Below are 20473 nucleotides of genomic sequence, written 5' to 3' on the forward strand. Positions count from 1 at the left end.
CCAGAGCTGTCACCAGATACATGTAAGTACTCTCAAAGTTTAAAATATTTCTCTAAAGCAATATCCACAATGAGACCTCCCAAACACAAGTATGCTACACATAATACCTCCTCTGCAGAAAAGAATACACATAATAGCTCACGCAGCAGTGTCTCAACTGCCAAGCCCTTAAGACATAGCACAAAATCAAACATATTAGTCATAGGTGATTCTATCATGAGACACACAGATGTCCATCTCACCAGGCTGGATAAGGAAAAGGTCACTGTTAGCTGTCTGTCAGGTGCCAGGATCCACCATATCACACACGCACTCAAGTCTGTCAACAACAGGTACAGTTATGACTCCATCATAGTCCATGTTGGTGTGAACGACTTGAGATGTACCTCTCTGGACTATATAAAGAAAGACATGACTGATCTCTAGGAATATGTGTCTCAGGCAGGTAAGTCCCTAGCCTTAAGCAGCAATTTACCTTCACCTAGAATGATGCCTCAATACAAACAGAGAATGAATGACTTCAATAATTGGCTTAGTTTCTAGTGTGATTCTAAGAGGATCCAGTATCTGTCAGCCTGGGATAACATGATTGACAGACCTCAATGCTTTGTCAGAAATGGTCTTCATCTATCACCCATGGGATTTCAGCTACTGGATAAGGCTCTTGCCACCCCCATAGTGCCTTTTTTAGGCAGTGTCTCAAGAACAAAATTCCCAACATAAAAATTAAATCTAAAAACAACCTCGAGGTTATGTTGCTAAATACTAGGAGTCTCAACACAAAACTGCACTCACTGGAAGCTGTCCTCACCTTGGAAGATACAGGTATTTGTGCAGTCACAGAGACTTGGTTCAAGTCTGTGGGCAGCACCCCAGCCTTACAGGGTTACATCTCTTTCCACATGTTCAGACCTCAAACTGAAGGCGTGAAAACTAAAGGAGGCAGTGTAGTCATTAAAGATAAATACACCTCCAGATTAGTTAAACAGTATGACTCCCTGGAGACACTTCAGGTGCAATTAGTTGTTAGTTTGACACCTATTCAAGTCATTGCCAGCTACAGGATCCCCTCCATGAATCAAGACACCCACTCTGCCTATTTGGATCTACTTGAGTCTATCAAGATACATCCAAACACCATGGGTTTGGGGGACTTTAAGTACCGATCCATTGACTGGGTAAATTACTCATGCTCAAACTCACTTGCCCAAAGGTTCCTTGACTTCATTAACTCCAATGAACTGGACCAGTTGGTTGACACCTCCACAAGGGGTGTCAACATCCTGGATCTGGTGTTCACCAATATGGGAAATCAATGTAGCACCCCCATTGTGAGGTTTGCCCTGGTGAGATCGGAACACAAATCTGTCTCATTCAAAGTATCTGTCACACCTAACTTCCCTAGCAGCAACTAAAGTAAAAACCTTCTCCAAAGCAGATTATAACCTCTTATGGGATGGTATAAATAACTTCACTGCACCACCCTCTGCAGATGGAACTGGCAATTATGCTGAGCTCTTCACCAATGCTTTATACAAACACCTGTATAACTGCATTAACTCAGCCATACCTGATACAACCAAAACAAGCTCCTCAAGGAAGAGCAAACCTGCCTGGTGAATGACTGCCATTAACTGGCTTTACCATAATATAAAGAAATTGCTGTCTAAGAGTAAGAGGAAGTGAGCCCTAAACTGGAAATACTCCCTCCTCAGCTTAAACATGGAAATAAGACTTCTTGTGAAGTCCTCCACAGCAAACTATGAGTCCAAATTAGATTCCTCAACAAAGGACAACCACAAGGCATTCTATAGTTACATCTGTAACCTAAAAGGAATGGCCCAGATTTGTGCAGAACTGTTAGTTAATGATATCACATATACTGAGCCTGTGGACATAGCTAACCTGTTGGCTGACAGGTTCTGCGAAAACTTCATTCCCCTGTCCCCGCCACACATACCCCATGACATCCCTACCACCTGTCCCCTTCCTTGTATCTCTAAAAGGTAGGTCATAAATGCCCCCTCTAAGGCCAAAAACACATCTATGGGACCAGATAACATGCCAGACTGCATCCTACATGGGCTAAAACAAGAATTAGCAACAGTATTAGGTACTCTTTTCAATCATAGTCTAAGCACTGGCTTCATACCAGCTGAATGAAAAACAGCCACCAGTATTCCATTGCACAAAGGTGGTGCATCCACTGACCCTGGGAACTATAAACTTATTAGCCTTATTATTATATGCAAGGCCATGGAGCGAATCATCATGGACCTTATCAGCAAAGATATAGGTAATCTCCAAACACCTGACCCTACTTAGTTTGGACTTGTCAAAGGGAGATCATGCCTATTAAACCTGGTGGACTTCTTTGAGACAGTCACCAAGGCCCTGGATGAGGGGAAATCTGTGCATACAGCCTATCTAGACTTAGCCAAGATTTTTGACACTAACAACACTCAGGCATCATTGACAAACTCACCCAACTAGGCATCAAGGTTTATATTGTTAGATGGGTCACTAACTGACTCACTAATAGAATTCATATAGTCAAAATGGGGGAATCCACCTCCAACAGCAGACCTTTAACCAGTGGTATTCCACAGGGATCAGTCCTGGGACCTCTCCTGTTTGGAATCTATTTCTCTGAAGTACAAGCAAAAATAAAGGTCTGTGGCTGACAAAGTCTGCTGATGACTGCAAACTGTGAGCTTGGATAGAATCTCCAGATGATGTAAACATCCTACAAGAGGGTATTACACAAACAAATGATTGGTGCCAAATTCATGGCCTCAAACTCAATGCAAAAAAATGCATTATCATTCCCTTCAGTAAATGTGATGTTCCTGCTAACTACCACATCAATAGCAACACCTTAAGTACACACTCAGTGGTGAGGGACCTGGGCAGAGAGGCTGACAACAACCTTACCTTTGACCACCATGTCTCCACAAGTGGTAAGAAGGGCATTCTATGTTTCTCATCTCATAAGTAAGGGCATTGCCTCCAGAAAAAAGAATGTATAACCTCCCTGTACTCTTCTCTCATCAGGCCAATAATTGAGTACAACACCCCTTTGGTATGTACCTTTCCAAGCACCTGCAGCAATTGGAGAGACCACAAAGGTTCCTCACAAGGAAAATTCAAGGTCTCCACCATCTGTCCTATGTGGATCATCTGAAATCACCGTCACTTTATTCTATTTCATACAGACTACTCAGAGGTGATCTCTGCCTTGCATATAAGACAATCTCTAACCCTGCGTTATTGGAAATGCTTTATATCCGAAGGTCAAATGGTACACTGGTTATTCACTCTAAATACCTTTACCTGGTGTGTGACATTAATAAAACATGCTGGAAGGACAGATTTGTCTCCCAGAGGTTACACACCTTTGGAACAGATTCCCACTTCATGTCAAACAGAGCACCTCATTGGCCTCTTCAAACGTAATCTGGATGATTGGATGGATGACTGTAAATTCACCCTGGGGGTTCCACCTGTGTCCCTCTTAGACAGGGACAATAGGTGCTGATCATAGAAATAAGGGTAGAACTTGACTAGGCTTGTAAGGGCCCTAGAGTCATTAGCCTAGTAACTTCCTATGATCCTGTGATCCTATGATCCTATGAACACCACATCTTTTGCTGCTGTTTCTGGAATCAGTGCTATTGTGTACACTCCCCACAACCTCTCTGCTCTCTTCCTCTGGATTTTCATTTTTTGTAACAGTCATCTACTATGGCAAAAAGTTGAATGAGGTAAAATTGAAGCCATAAAAATCTTACAACAATGAAAAGTGAAGAAATGACCCAGGACACTGTCAGCACAACTCACGTATCATGTTTTCCTTTTTATGGGAAATACATAAGAAGCACTATGAGACTATGCAAAATGGTTTTATTTTACACAGTGACATTACAGAACAGTTACTAAAGCCAGTAAAATGAGTGAGTTATACTCTGCAGGACTCGCTTTGATGCATACAGATTTCACTTGCATATTGTACAACTCAAGAACTGACTCAGACAAAACAGCACTCCCAGGTCACAACTAAATATAGTTGTTTGTATTTAGTAATTCATACTTTGTTAAAAATGTATACCCATACCCCCATACATACATACATACATACATACATTCATATATATATCAATTCTTACTGAAATAATGGTGGTCACAACACTTGGGTATACCATCAAATATCAAATATGGTTCACAGGTTGGCATGTCCAACTAAGCAGGTCAGTTTCCTTGTGTGCTTCTTTTGGCTTGCACCGCATGACAATATAGTCAACAGAAATATGTCCTGGAAAGTGAGAAATATATATTAGCCTGTTAGTATTGCATAAAACCTTTAGGAATGTAACAAAACCGAGAAATGTAAATGTATCTGAAACATTGTTCCCTGTAAAAAATACAGCAGATATGCAAAACAGGTATACAATAACCTACTGAACAGTAGTATACTTAAGGTCATAATACTTAATGCAAAATCTTGAAATGTGAAAATGTTGAAACTTTGCAATGTTGAACTTAAAATATCCATATAACATTATGCATGCACTACATAAGTAGACAGTACCAGTACACAACCAGTCAACAAACAATATCACTGACCTGTTAGTAAAAAGTGGAAATAAGCACTAACATGGGTCCTGCAGGGGTGGATAAATTCAGGTCTTTACAAATGTTGGGGAAAATGTGTTTTGAGTTTAACATTTTTGTATTTTTGACATTTTAACATAGTGCTTTCAGTATTATGGATTTGATATATTGTTTTTCAATAAGCTTGAACGAATAATAGTATTCTGTTTTATTTAGCATATTGTCTTTTCAAGACTATTGCTAGCATGATTATTAGCTTGAATAAAAAGCTGCAAGAATGATATGAAATATAAAGGGTTAATTTAGAATAGTATAAAATGCTGAAAAATTAGGAAGTAGTAAGTGTGCTGGCAAACATATATAGCTTAATTAGATATTGGCATCCATGTAAAGGAGTATGTTATTGAGAAACAAAGTCTGTAAAAATAGATGCGAAGATGGCAGCTGCAAGGACATCAATGAAGTAAAGAGATGTAATATCAAGCAAGATAAAGTTAGAACATCAAGTTTCAGATAGTGCTGGAACACCATGTGTCAGATAATGCAAGACGGAGTTTCCTTGGGCCACCAAACTTGAAAAAGAATCAAGGACAAATCATAAATTAGAAGAACAAAGAAAAGCGTTATACAAAAGAAGACTGTAATACATCAGACTGAGAAAAAAAATATATCAGACTTTGGTATAAATATGAGTGTGTATAAACAAGCTTTGGGAATTTGACATAGAGAGCTGACAGCATCTGTATTGCATGCTTGTAGATCCGAAAGAAAAATGTAACAGTAAAGTCGTACTAACTAAAGCAGTTTGTCTCAGTGTATTTATTGTACTTAGTACAATACAGTATTAAAGTAGTTGGTCATACTAAGAGTTAATATACTGTGGCATGCTTGCATGCAAATGCAAGTAACAGCAAAAAACCAACAGAAGATGTGCGTATATAATTTTTCAAAGCTGTCACGGATCCATGCAAAACATAAAATGTGGAAAAACTATATTGGTAAGACTGCGGGCTATGTAACTGTTTATATCCAAGCTGTAGCAAAAGGCTAAATTTAAAGTGCAAAACAGTAACTTTTTATCTGTAGGAGAAGGGCATCCAGATTGCATCAGGATTTAAAAAGTGAAACAGTGGCTTTTTTTTGGGGTGGGCAACGTCGCTTCCCCAACATGCACACACTTTCTCTTGCTCTCTCTCTCTGTTTCTCAGATTACCAAGGATGGACTTTGCTGTTACTTGTTACTTTCTGCATCAAAACATAGAATTCTCAAGAAAGACCATGGTTCAGTTAATTGCATTATAAATGATAAATCAGGAGGGAGGAGTAGTCTGACAGAGTTTTCTCACTTAGCTAAATTGAAGAAACAGTCCTGAGGCAGACAAAACTAAGCACTGTGAGGTTTTTTTTTGCTTTGCCTGAGAAAGTTCTACTTCTTAGATAATAGCAGATGTGGATTGGTTATTCTTTTAGACATACTTTAGTTAAAAATATTTAAGCTGGTTAACATTTATCTGTAAGCCATTTGTCTGTTAAAACATTTTACATTTCCTTTGTTCAGAACAGTACCCTTTCTCTATATGTCTGTCATCTGTCTTACTCAATTTTCTTTTAATAAAGAACACCATTTAATTTCCAAAAATTGTAGCAGGTTATTTATATATTTGTTAATATGCATGAATTGCTGACTTTTGTGTATGACTCTGGCATCCAAACCTAAGAGAGAGGCAGACTGCTCAGCTATAAGTTACTACATGCTTATATTTTATTTATCTTATTTTTAGGAGTGGCATAGTAACTAGATCATGCTAGTTTAGTTCTAGCTGGTGGCAGTACTACCATAAAGCAGAAACAGGCTCTAGCACAGGAGGCACAGAATGGTAATACCATCCTCTATTGTAAATTATTGTGTATGTATGTGGATGCACTAAGTTAGTTGCTGGGGATAATCTTGCACTACAAAGGTATGAGTTCATAATGAGGTGAGGAATGGCATGGAAATCCATGGTCTATAACTCTGTTCTGTATATTTTCAATGTGGAGCCTATCTGAGTAATGCTGGTGTGAGCCCATTCTTAGAGTGAAACATCACTTATTTACATTATTCTGCTTAACAATCTTATTCTGTTTCTCTGTTGCAGTCTAAGCAAGCAATAATGCCCGACAGGGTGTGTGTTAATGTGTAATTAATGCCTGCACAGGGGTGTTGTGAGGCCCAACACCACAGGCTCTCTGTAAAATTGTTGCATTTTACTTACTTATTTATATTTCTTTTATTACTATATTATTTTTTTTATATATTTTGGATGCAAAATACTTCCTCCGCCTAATGTTTCTAAGTTGCAGTAGTATATGTAAATGATGTTAGAGGAAGCATTTTACATCAAAACTATATAATTAAAAAAAATCTAGATATTTGCTTTATGTTTTGGTCCCTTACTGCTAAAATGGTTTATTGTCAGTCATTTGGGGGTTGAAGTCACTAAATAATGATATACAGTTGACTTTCAGACTTTATTTCCTTCAGAAAATTCATGTTAACACAAATCCTGTTATTTAACTTACTTTTAATTTTTTTTTATTTAAAATTTGTTCCTGTTTTGGAAACTTTTCCCCCTTTATTTCAGGCTTTATCTACATTTCTTGAGCTAAAAGGTGGAGAGGTACGCAGACTTCTTAACTGCTGCTGCCAGTGTTCCATCAATCTCACTGTCTCTCCCTCTGCCACACAGACACTGCCCCCCCCACACTCACACACCCTTGCCCTTCAGAAAATGAATGCTAACACAAGTCCTATTATTGTAGCCACTTTGTGATTTTTTTTAAACAGGAATGTGCTCCTGTTTTGAGCCTTTGCTCCCCCTTTATTTTAAGTTTTATTCATTTAACTAATCTAAGAGAAGAGAGGTACATAAACCTCTTGCTTGCTGCTGTTGCCAGTGTTAGTTTGCTTTCACTCTTCATGCTCTCACTCACACATACCTCGCTTTTATGCATGCTTTCACACACACACACAGAAATAAACACACATGCAAAAACAGAAACATACACATACGCACACATTTTTCTTTTATATTTAGATTTTACACTCACTAAACAGCAAAAGTGATGCTTAGGGAGTGTGAAATAATGGCGGCCATTCCGTTTTCTCAGTCTGAGCTTCATGGCAGCTTGATATGCTGCCGTGAAATGGTGGACTTGTTTTTCAGCAGGCATTACTTGTACATTAATACCCTGATGGGGAACGCTCATTCTCCAATCAGGGTACTGATGTACAGTAAGCCCATTGTCTAATAATATTTATTGGGACAGTAGAGTTGATCAAAGGAATGTCACTCATCTTTCACAGATTAGGGCCATTGTTGTTTATCATGAGACCATACCCCTAGAGGCAATCACATATTAGTAGCAGTGGCAGCCATCATCTATTTGTAGTAGCCTGTGCCATGACATAATGGTTTGCGGTCAGTTGGGTATTGTAACTGGATATTTATCCTAGAAACATTTTTGCCAGCAAAAGTGCTTGTAACATTGCATTTGCAGCTAAAAGGAAATATACAGCAGTATAAATTTCACAGCAATGAGTTATTTTTCTTTTTATGCAGAGCAGTTAGGAAACAGATAAAATGAGCTTGGAAGAGTATGCCAAGCTGTCTCTTGTGCAGCTGGTTAAGCAGTGCAAATCAAAAGGAATCCAACCTGCAGAAATGTCAAAGGATGAAAAGAAATGTGCCTTCGGACAGCCAATACTCATTTCCACTGGTATGGGGTGGTAGCAGCACAACGTGGACAAAAAGACCAAACTATATAACACCAGCGGGACTTAAAATGCAGCTTGAACTGAAGAAACTATGACTGAAAATGAAACATCCTGAAGTTGGGAAAATGACTCAACTTAAGATGGAAAAGGAAAGTACAGAAAGAAAAAAGCAAGAAAGAAAGACCCTGATAAAAGAGACAGTCTAAAGCTGAATAAAGGGGGAAGTGAAGAAAGAAAAAGGCAGTGTCAGCATGAGGTGGATGTGCTGGGCCTTCATTAAAGGCATGTGAGTAATGGGGATGAAAACTGAGCTCTGGATGCTGAGGTTGCTACTAACCTGTTTCTTCAATATAAGGAGTGAGGACTGATTTTGATAATTTATTCTGACATTTGAATGCATATGTAACTGGCAATATACAGACCAGACCCTCAGCTCATAGATAACACAGTGAATAGTACTGCTAATATGAATAACTGACTCTTTCAATTGTTCCAAGTTAGAACTGTGCTGTAAGAATACCTTAAATTAACCAATGAGGGTTACACAAAATGTTTTGAAAAAAAGGTGAAAGCCAGAGAACACTGTTAGTCATTTTAGCGAGCATATAAGAACAAATTTTATAGGTGAGTGGATGCCAAGTTATTACTTTTGAAATGTTGAGAGAAATTGTGTAAAGGTAGTAAGCACTGAATAATATGCCTCAGGATATGAGAATTTGTTTGACAAACTGGGAATGTATCAGTGCTGAGGGGATGGGTTGAAAGGGTTCTTCTATCAAGACAGCAGATAAGAACTGTGCAAAAAAGGGGTACCCAGTACTACATATGAGTATAGAAGTATCCATGAGGTAGTCCAAGACATCACAGCATGTTCCACTGTCTCAGGGGAAATCACTAATCATAAATATCTCTATATATTTATCTATATCTATATCATCTATCTATCTATATATATATATATATATATATATATATATATATATATATATATATATATATATATATATATATATATATATATATATATATATATATATATATATATATATATATATATATATATATATATATATATATATAAACATAGATAGATATAGTGCAAAAGTCCAACATGACAAGGTTGAGAACAAAAGTGAAATACCAAGCAGAAGAGGAGGCAAACAGGTAGTGGTGAGTTGTTTGGAGACCACTGCTATTTCAAACTACTACATAGGCCTGAACCCTATCCTACTGGAGGCAAAAGAGGCCATTGCTAAGAGGGATTAAGCATCAGACATAATTTAATGATTTTAGGTGTAAAGTGGTTAAAATGAAGCACTATTCTTCAGACAATCCACTTCAACTAGGCTCTTTTGAGGGACACCTTCTCTGGCACCATTGTCCAGTGTTTACTTGGATTAAGAAGGGGCAAAAAGAAGAAGCAGGTTAAAGTATTTGATGAGATCTCAGCAGATGTTCCAATGACATGCAACTATTCATGTAGACAAATGTGGGGTGACAACATGGGGGATACTCAACCAGTCCCGATACCTCCAACAGAGGATGGTGATAGGATATTTTAAAGTAAGAGCAAGCCTTAATCTGAGCCACAACTCTCAGATGGTACTTGGCTTTCCTTGGAAGATGCTACTTCAAGGGAGGTGTTAAGCAGTATAAGCATATATGAATCGGAGCCACAACTATGAAGATGTTTTACACTTTCTTTGGTAGAGTAACTAGGGAAGATTACAAAGGAATAGTTAAAACAGGTTCAGCTCTCACATCCTACCTTACAGAACTTAGGGGGGGGGGCAAGGAGGGTCTTGACACTCAAAGACAGGCAGAATGTATATAGTGGGTCAATGTGGTTACTCTACAGAGAACAGACTCCTTGAGTCAGTCACCAGAGCTGTGGATGAAGGCAAGTTGGTTCATACAGCCTACCTTGATCTGGCCAAGGCCTTTGATACCAGTCCCTACTCAGAATCATAGAAAAACTCACTAAGCTAGGCATCAACCCCTATATCACTAAGTGGGTTGCAAACTGGCTCACAGATATTACCCACAGTGTGAAAGTAGCTGACTCCAAGTTAGATTGTTGACCATTCATGAGTGGCGTCCCACAGGGTTCAGTCCTGGGTCCTCTCCTGTTTGATATCTACTTCTCTGAAGTCCAGGCCATCACAAAGGGACTCTGGCTGACAAATTCCACAGACAACTGCAAGTTGGGAGCTATTATTAACTCCCCAAGTGATGTTGACATCCTACAGAAAGGCGTCAATGAGACCAATGACTGGTGCAAGAACCATGGCCTTAATTAAGCTCAATGTCAAAAAATGTGTCGTCATCCCCCTTGGGAAAAACCCAGTTCCACTGAATTACCACATTGATGGTAGTCCACTGAACACAGAAGGCATTATAAGAGATCTAGGAACACAGGTTGACAGCAACCTCTCTTTTCACCACCACATTGCCACTGTGGTCAGAAAATCCTTCTATGTGGCACATCTCATTACTAAGGGTTTTGCATTCAGGAAGAAAGAGGTAATTGTCTCCCTCTACTCTTCCCTCATTAGGCCAATCATCGAGTACAATGCCCCATTTGGCATGTACCTCACTCGACACCTGCAACAACTGGAGAGGCCACAAAAGTACCTCACAAAGAGGTTCCTTGGCCTTAAACACTTGTCCTATATGGACAGACTCAAAAAACTCCCAGATATTCTCTGTCTCATATCACGTACTTAGAGGTGATCTCTGCTTGACTTACAAAGCCATGTCTGACCCAACTCTGTTAGAAATGCTACATGTAAAGACATACCAATCCATCTGCACCACATGCTCCAGAGACCTCAATCTCATTAACACAATCAACAGAAGATGCTGGAGGGACAGGTTCATAACTCAGAGACTGCCCATGCTATGGAACAGACTTCCCACACATGTCAAGCAGAGCACCTCACTGACCCTCTTCAAGAGGAATCTTGATTGATGGGAAATAGAAAATTCACCCTGGGGATCACTCCAGTGGCTCTACTCGACAGAGGCACTAGGAACTAAGGTCGGGTGGCATGATGCCAGGATAACCCTATGGGCTAGGCTTGTAAAGGCTCCAGGGCCATTAGTCTAGTATACACTTATGAACCTATGAACTTATGAAACAGTGAGAGAAGGAGAAGTGATAAACAGGTGGTAGCACCAAGGTCCTACCAAGGGGTACATCTGGCCACAGCCCAAGGTATTCCTTTTTCATCCCAGTTGGCATAAATCATGGATAAAGAATGTTTATGCACTTTTTTCTCTTCTCTTGGTATTGCAAATATCTGCAATAAAGTACTGCTAGATATGCTAGCAGTTCCAAATGTTTGACAAGGCAGGGGATAAGACTACGGATGCTTTGTTGCCTCTGCATGTTATTGAGGAACCATAATAGATGGTATCTATGTACAATGACAGGGTCTTGCAGCACTTCAGGTGCCACAGGTATATAATGGTGGCGTTGGACTATGTTACTAGGTACCATGAGACAGTTGTTCTATCCCCAATTCATGCAAAAAAGGCAGAAAATGCTCTGTTAGAAATTTTCATCAGGATAAGCTTCCCTGGAAGATAAAGATATAGGTGCTAACTTCCTGTTAGACTACTGACCTATTTGTCGAAACATTGTGAGTTAAAGCATGTAAACACTAACTCCTATAATGCACAGACCAATGGTCTTGTGGAGAGATGCAATGCTGCACTTAATGCCATATGTACAGCATTCACAGATCAGTTTACTTGAGTGGGATAATTATCTGCCAAACCTTCTGTCTGTGCAAAGAAAGTCATTTCAAGAATCCGCTGTTACTTTTTTGCCCTCTGATTTGCTGTATGGTCAGATGGTGAGTGGGCCCCCAGATTTAAATATGTGATGACTGAATGGTGAATGTAATTGCTATAAAGAATCTGTTGTGGAGTATGTCCTAAGTGTATTCTATAAGGATTGGCACAGAAACTCCTAGCTCAAGCACAACAGCACCAAAAGGTTAGGTATTACCAGACAACCAGAGCCAGAGGAATATAATACTGGGTAGAAGTAGACACTGCTTATTACAACTCAACAGACTAAGGTGCAGGAAACATAGGAGGGTCTTTTCACTATTGTGAGAAAGGAAAATGTGGATTGTTTAAACAGAAGGCAAAAACACAAATTATACCTGGGAGGCTGCCAGCCCAGCCATCTGGGATTTTGTAAATAATTCTATGGCATTTGTGAATATTGATATGATTTGTATGCTTGCCTTACAAATGTAAGAAAGCTGTATGTTATGTGGATATTAAACTACTGGTGCAGAAGTGTGTGTTGAACTGTATGTCCTGTACTGAGCTTCAAGAATGTAACCATAGTGTACCCTACTGGAAAAGAACAGAGTTAACTTGCAAACTCTAAGAAAATAAGTGAATTGTTTTACGATTGTGTTTATCTCAGTTTCAAGGCAGCTAGGAAACAGGATGTCTAAAGCTAGAGGTTTCATTCTATTGTCTGGAAAGATAAATAATTACTAAGTTTCAAATGCAAAAGTGTTTAACTGTTTTATGACTTCCAGTTCTAAGCAAACTTCTGAGAGATAAGTATTTTTGACACACAGGTGATACATTTTAAGTTTCTGTTAGCCCGGAAACTGAAGGCAGGTGACAAAGAGTGACAGCATCCAGCTGACCCAGCAGTAATGTTTTGATATTAATTTGGGAACTCTCTCAGAGACATTGCATTTTGTATTTGTCTTTGGATCTGGAAACATTCTCTCAACAGCACTTCTGCCTTGCTAATAGTAAGTACTAGATTACAGTAATCTTTCCTAGAGATAGATAGGAAAATAATAAGATTAGCTTAGATGTTTTCTGTATTTATGTGAGACTGTCCTGCAATGTTGTTTTAAAATATTTCCTGCGATTCTGAACTCTGTCACTGTAGTGAGTTAGTGAGTATTGTCTTGTTCTTTTGTTATTTATTATTAACTATATTTAAAACTTTTAATTGTGGCTGGTTTCTTTAGAGATATTTAAGCTACTGTTTATGACCTGGAACCTAAAGAATACTACCACTATAAAAGTAGTTTGTGCTGAAGAGCTTGCCATTTATACTTTTTTCATAACCCCATATGGTTCAAGAGATATGAACATTTGTTTGAAATATAAGGATATAATTTGATTCTGTCAGATGGCTTAGGCTCTGTCCATTGGAAGTTACAGTACAAATGTCCTGAGGTTCAGTGGAGTGAATGAGTTAAGGGAAATTGTTCTTTACTGTGTGTGTACTTGTCATCCTCCCAATGTGTATGTCCCTCACTGGTGCTAGTGGTGAGGATTGAGGCTCCTTGATTACTGGGCCAGTGCAGGGGCATCGCAGTACCATATTAGCATGATGAAGCCCTACCGTGATATAGAAATACACTGATTTTTGGTATCTATGAGAAAGAAATCTTGCTTTGGACCTTTTCGGGGAGGCTTGGTCTGACACTTCAATGGATGAGTCAGTGGTTCCACTGCAGATAGTCTCCTAGACGCAGGACATTTGACTAGTACTACAGGAGTTTGGGGACATGTTAACTGATAAGCCAAGGTGTACCCAACTGATGGAGCACCATGTGGAAAGAGGGACCCAGCCACCCAATCAAACAAGCTCTAAAGAGTGCTTGAACAAGTCAAGCAAGCAATGTGGGAGGGACTGCAGGAGATGTTGGATCTAAGTGTGATCTAGAAATTGAGCAGTTCCTGGGATTCACCAGCACTGCTGATGTCAAAAAAGATGGTAGCAGCACATTCTGTGCAGACTGTAAGAAAGTGAATAGCCTCATAAACTTAGATGGTTAGCCATGCTTAGAAGAGATGAAGCCAAAAAGCAGTTGGGTGGAGTTAGTGTTTAACTTCTACTGACTTGAGGAAGACTTACTAGCTGAAAATAAAGCATACAAAGACTTACTGGCAGGTGCCCTTTACACCTGCATTAAAGAAGAGGTCAGGTTTTGTGAGCCCTAGTTCATCAAAATGCCAGTTTGAATGATAAATGAAACAGCAACTTTCTAGGTGTTGACTGAATGTATCATAGAAGGGACAGAAGACCGTGCTCTTACTTGAATGGATAACACTATGATCTACAGACAGTTATAGTAAGAACATGATGAACATTTTTGGGAGCATCAGTCATACCAAAAAGGTCACAGTTAAGGCTTCATAAGATCGACAGACTGTTTGATCGACATTCATTTGGTCGACAGCTCATTTGGTCGACAACCAGTATTCAAGGCACTTAACAGGGATTTGCCCCCCTCCCCAATGTTGTGCGATGCTGGAGTTGTTATATATAGTTAGGGGGGTGTGAGGGGCAAAGCCCCCCACCTATTTTCGTTTAAAATGTGTAGTTTTTCTTGTATTTTCATGCTTTTAAACGAAAATAGGTGGGGGGCTGTGCCCCCCACACCCCCTAACTATATATAACAACTTCAGCATCGCACAACACTGGGGGGGGGGCAAATCCCTGTTAAGTGCCTTGAATACTGGTTGTTGACGAAATGAGCTGTCGACCAAATGAATGTCGATCAAACAGTCTGTCGATCTTATGAAGTAGACCCATATATATATATATATATATATATATATATATATATATATATATAATATGGAATCATAATCCCAAAAGACCGAAATCTCGAATTTCAGTTTTTTGAGACCATGAAATTGAATCCACACAACACCGAAAGCCCAAAACTAAGAAGCCCAAAACCCTGGAGTTGATATATAAAGGTAGGGTAGATAAGGTAAAAGAAAATGTATATATTTTAAACGAAAATAGGAGGGCTTCACACCCCCACACCCCCCTACCTTTATATATCAACTCCAGGGTCGCACGACTTTGGGGAAGGGGAGAAATCCCTGTTAATTGCCATGAATACTGTTTTTCGATCAAATGTGCTGTCGATCAAATGAGTTTCGATCAAATGTGTTGTCGATCAAAAGTAGTAGATCCACATATATATATATATATATATATATTTATATATATATATATATATATATATATATATATATATATATAGATTCACTTCATAACACTGAAAGCTCAAAACACTGAAAATGAGAAAAGTTCATAATATAGAAGACCAAAACACTGAAAACTCAAAACACTGAAAACATATATCACACATATACTGAGTTTAAACAAGATAAATCTTAGCACTTTCCACTATGTGTAAGCAGGGGGGCAAGCCCCCCCTGCACCCCCCATGTGGGGGGCTGCACTCCCCCACACCCCCTGCTACTTAAATATATCAATTCCAAGATTGCACTTACTGTAGTGAAGTGCAATCTTGGAGTTGATATATATAAGTAGCAGGGGGTGTGGGGGTGCAGGGGGGGCTTGCCCCCCTGCTTACACTTGGTGGAAAGTGCTAAGATTATCTTGTTTAAACTGAGTATATGTATGATATGTGTTTTCAATGTTTTGAGTTTCAGTGTTTTGAGTTTTCAAGATTTTGAAGTTTCAGTGTTTTGGTTTCAGTGTTTTGAGAGCTTTCAGTGTTATGAAGTGAATCCCTATATATATATATATATATATATATATATATATATTGATCTGTCTGCTGCTGTATCTCTTTCCATGTGCACAAACACACACACACACACACACACACACACACACACACACACACACACACACACACACACGTGTGTGCATGCATGTCTTCTTTATTTTGTGTGTGTGTGTGTGTGTGTGTGTGTGTGTGTGTGTGTGTGTGTGTGTGTGTGTGTGTGGGTGTGTGAGATGTGTGTGTCTGATTATATGTATGTGCAGCCATTAATAAATGCTTACACAACTTGTATTTTGGATTAAAAATGCTTTATCCAATGGCAAATACATATCTTATGCCAACTTATGCGGAGGAATTATTTCACTTAAAACATAAAATGTATATAATATGAATAAAACAGATAATCCATTTTCTAAGCACAATAATGCTCTCCAGAATGAGTATTACAGGGGAATTACAGAGATTCCAGGGATAGGAAGACAACATGTAAGAGAATGAACTTATTATTCAGTGAGGACGTGCACACTGTGCCGAAGGGTTTGGATACAGTTTGGCTCACAAGAGAGCATTTGACTGCTCTCTTATCTGTAGAAAAGTCTTCTTGTTCATCTTTTGCTGGCAGTAGCTTTCTACTACCCATGTGCCCATTGTCCTCTGCAGTATTCAGAGTGTTTTTATTATTCTTATATCTGCTCTGTTAAATCCCTTTCCCTTGGTTTCCACTTTTCTCTGTAGGCTGTAAAGGGGATGGCATTAAGCGGAGGCCTTTTTTTGAAAGTATTGCAATGCCACAGGAATTAGTAGCAGAACACGATTGGCCAAATTCATTACCATGTTTTTCTGTTGGAGCTCTTGCAATTTTTGCAAAGCTCGCTTTTTGATACAAATAATGGATTTATTTGATTCTTTTTAATCCTTCTCTGGGAACTTGGCTATGGCTCTACTGCTTGCTCCCTCTTGGTTAATTCATTCCCCATGTTTGACAGCCAGGCATACACAAAATGTGTGTGAGTCCTCTATATGATTTATTTCCATTTTGAGGCCTGATTACCCAATTGTTCCTCTGGAGTTGTGTGCTGGGCATTAGTTACTAGGCCAATACTCTAGTTCCATGGTGGTTCCTGGCCCAATCCCTTCATAACCCTGTCCCCATAACCAGCTGTCTGACTCACAGTAACTGCAGGGTGAGGAATGATGTGTGCTGTGCTACCCATATCATCTGCAACTCAGAGGTGCATGTGCTAAAAGTGCATGCCTTCCATGGTCACTTCCACTAGTAATCACATACTCTGCAGGTGCTGTGACCAATATAGCAGGTCATGCTGCTATCCACACCCCCAGAATGGGTGTCCTGGTGTCGCCTGCTGAAGCTTATCCTCCCCCACCCTGCCTCTCCTCTGCCTGTGCCACTAATTATAGATGTGACAGCTGTGTCATATGAAGGAATTAATCTCTTGACACAATGGGACCAGTACTGCATTTTAGTTCTGATGTTACAATAAAAGCTTCAATTCATTTTCTTCTACTTATACTGGTGGAAGTCATCAGGGAGTATGTGAAGCAAGTAACCCCAAATATTCCATTTCCCATTCAAAGAGCTTATCTCATCTTGGGACCTCCAAACATTCTTAAGCCATCTGAAAGACGGTGTGTGACAGAGAGAGAGAGAGAGAGAGAGAGAGACAGAGACAGAATCTGTCCCATGTGTATCCCAGTTCTGTTCAGGAGCTTGTCTCATTGGATTCAGTTCAGCTGTCTACTCTTGATCTAAAGAAGCAGTGATTCTAGGGTGGGGGTCACCCAACTCACTATCTCTTCACCTTGTCAAATACAGCAATCTCACTGACACTTCAAAGGAGTCACATTTCCACAGCTTGTACATAAAATCTTATTTTATTTGTCACTACTCCCATTTTGTGACTGTAAATGAGAATCAGAGTGCAAAATGACCAGTAAACAAAGGGCTTTGTCAAAGAACTCTATTCCAATTTCATTGGTACAAATATTTTGGCTTCTCATGATTATGGCTGCTGCCCAGTCCATACCTTTTAGATGTCCCTGATTTTGCTTCATATTTTTGCCCTGTCCTTAATAAAGCATTGATAAAACATCCTCGTCATGTCAAAATCTTACTGAGTGAAGTATCAATCACATCAAACAGGATGTTCAAGGCCCAGAACTTCAGATCTACGGATGCAGCTGGTTCAAAGGATGAAGAGTTAAGCTTTTCAAATGTAAAGTACATATCATTGTGGGGGGGGGGGGGCATAGCTTGTCCAACTGAAGATCTAAAAAATACATCTGTAAGACAGACCTAAAATACTTTAAGGGAAGCCAAGGACGTGGAATCATGCCCAACATAAAAACTGGAAATATTTGCCAAATACAGATGAGTAATTAAGGCCTGTATGTTTTTTTTATTCACACACATGCACAGTATGTTAACTGGGTTAATTACATTTGTCCAAAGAACCCTTTCAGACAAGGCCTGACCAATAAGGTATATAAAAAACATAACATTCTTCCATGAGACTACTATAATGTATATATACGACAACATATAGTAAGATATTTTAGGACATAAGGTGCTGTTACATCATCATAAAAGTAAGGTTATAACCAAATAAGTGTAATACAGGTTGAGCAATACCATTATAAATAAAAAAAACAGTATAAATGTGAAAGCAATTTACTTTAGAAGCTGAGGAAAGAAACCTCTATATTCCAATAGCTATATGAATAAAAAAGAGAAAATGGAAAAGTTTGAAATAGCATAAAACTGAAAAAAGCATATGAAGCTATATTAAAACATCTGTAGTTATGCAAAGATAGGTAAAATAAGTTTTCTTAAACAGTACCTTAGCAAAGTGAAGAAAAACAAGGAGATAACTAATGGTAAACAAGAGGCATACTGAAAATTATATATACTATAGTGGAGTTTAATAAAACATAATTAAATGACAAGTCTAGGGTACCAACTTGCAATATTATATCTTCATGGGGCTGTGAGTAGTACATTATCTTGAACTGCCAAAAGAATGACACTGATCACTTTCTTTGTTGTGGTTAGTATAAAAAAAAATCAAAGTATGGTTCTTATAAACCCAAGGAAACTGATTAAAAAACAGTCTGGGTCATGTTTTCTGGTCCAAATACAAAACATTGTCTACCCAGCTTTATTTTATTTTATTTATTTATTTATTTTTTGGGGGTGGGTGCAGAACATCTGAGAAGAAAATATAATGGACATTACCCTGTCCAAAGGATCCCAAATCTAGCAGTAAGTGGAAATGTAGTGGAAAATCCAAGTTGTCAACTTCAGAAAGTGAAGTTTCAGATGTGTTCTCAGCAGGATTGGTCAGGATTGTCTTGTTAGGAGACAATCTGAGAAGAGGTTGTAGAAGGAATGGCTGCAGAATGAGAAACTAAATCTGTCTGGTGGAAAGGGGTGCAATCAGAATGGCTTTGTGAAGTCTCTTCTACTGAGTAAACTTTATCATCAGGTAAACGGTGGCAAACAATTCACAAAAGCAAGGATATTACTAGGGTATCCTGAATCAAGCCACTAGAAAGAAAACTGGGTTAAAATATCTGTGACATTTGGAATTTGTTGAGTATACAAATAGATTGTAAGCTAGTCTTCCCCATTTCTGGAAAATTCTTATCATAGACTGATATGCATGGACCTTCCATGGGATGGTAGAAAACAAGCTTAGTATGCTATGTATCTGCTTCCTCAGATAATATATACTGCTGATAGAAAGTGCCTTCCAGTCTCTCAGGGCCTCCATGTACAGTGATTAGAAATAACTTCCTTCAAGCTTACTGATATACCAGCCCAATACTATATTATTTGACTGAATAGTGAGATGGTTCTGGGGAATTAACTGTTGAAAGACCATGAAATGGACCTCTCTTTATTCTATAATATTCTATAATTGAAAAAATTTTTTTTTTCTAAGCTTGTTTCCTGCCTTTCTTGTGGGTAGTCTAGTCTGGATATAGATTTGTAGGCTTCTAGGCCCCCAAGGTTTTCTGTGTTGGAGGGAAGCCTTCTAGCTTAATTTTGTTTCTTAGAACTAGCCAGTTTTTTGTTTCAGCACTCAAGTCTGTTTCTTTGAGCTCAGCACTTGTTCAGAACTTATTGTAAGTACTAAATAAGCTACAAATTACTACAGCACTCAGCTTTCCTCACTGTCTAGAGGAAAACAGTTTCTAGAACTTAACAAATAAGCACCTATCCAGGCATGTCTAAGGGTCAGCTCCCAGTGTTTTCTCCTGTCTACCTGATGAATCTGGGCATCTTGGAGCAATGCAGTAATTGCCTCATGTACACAGACAGCCCTCTCCTCCTACCACCCAACACTACAACCTGTGAGAGATGCACTTATATAGCCAAACTGGAAGCAAAGCTCTCTTCACCCAAGACTGGACTAGACAGTCAAGAGTAGAAGGTAAACACTTGCACCACACCACACTCAGCACATAGTCCCTCAAAACCTACACCACCAAAACACACACATAGAAACACAAAACACACATCTACATTCGCAGAGGC

At 38.9% G+C, this 20473-nt stretch overlaps 1 long non-coding RNA gene across 3 annotated transcripts in view; it reads right to left on the reverse strand.

Moving 5' to 3' along the window:
• Positions 1 to 20473, reverse strand: part of LOC122806569 — a 204074-nt gene that overhangs the window by 143708 nt on the left and 39893 nt on the right. For all 3 annotated transcript variants that reach the window (XR_006365522.1, XR_006365523.1, XR_006365521.1), the window contains exon 3: positions 4167 to 4312. This is a non-coding gene — a long non-coding RNA (uncharacterized LOC122806569). The remainder of the gene's footprint in view (positions 1 to 4166; positions 4313 to 20473) is intronic.

Source organism: Protopterus annectens, chromosome 7.part0, assembly GCF_019279795.1.
Source record: "Protopterus annectens isolate FY-2018-M chromosome 7.part0, PAN1.0, whole genome shotgun sequence".
Lineage (NCBI taxonomy): Eukaryota > Metazoa > Chordata > Ceratodontiformes > Protopteridae > Protopterus > Protopterus annectens.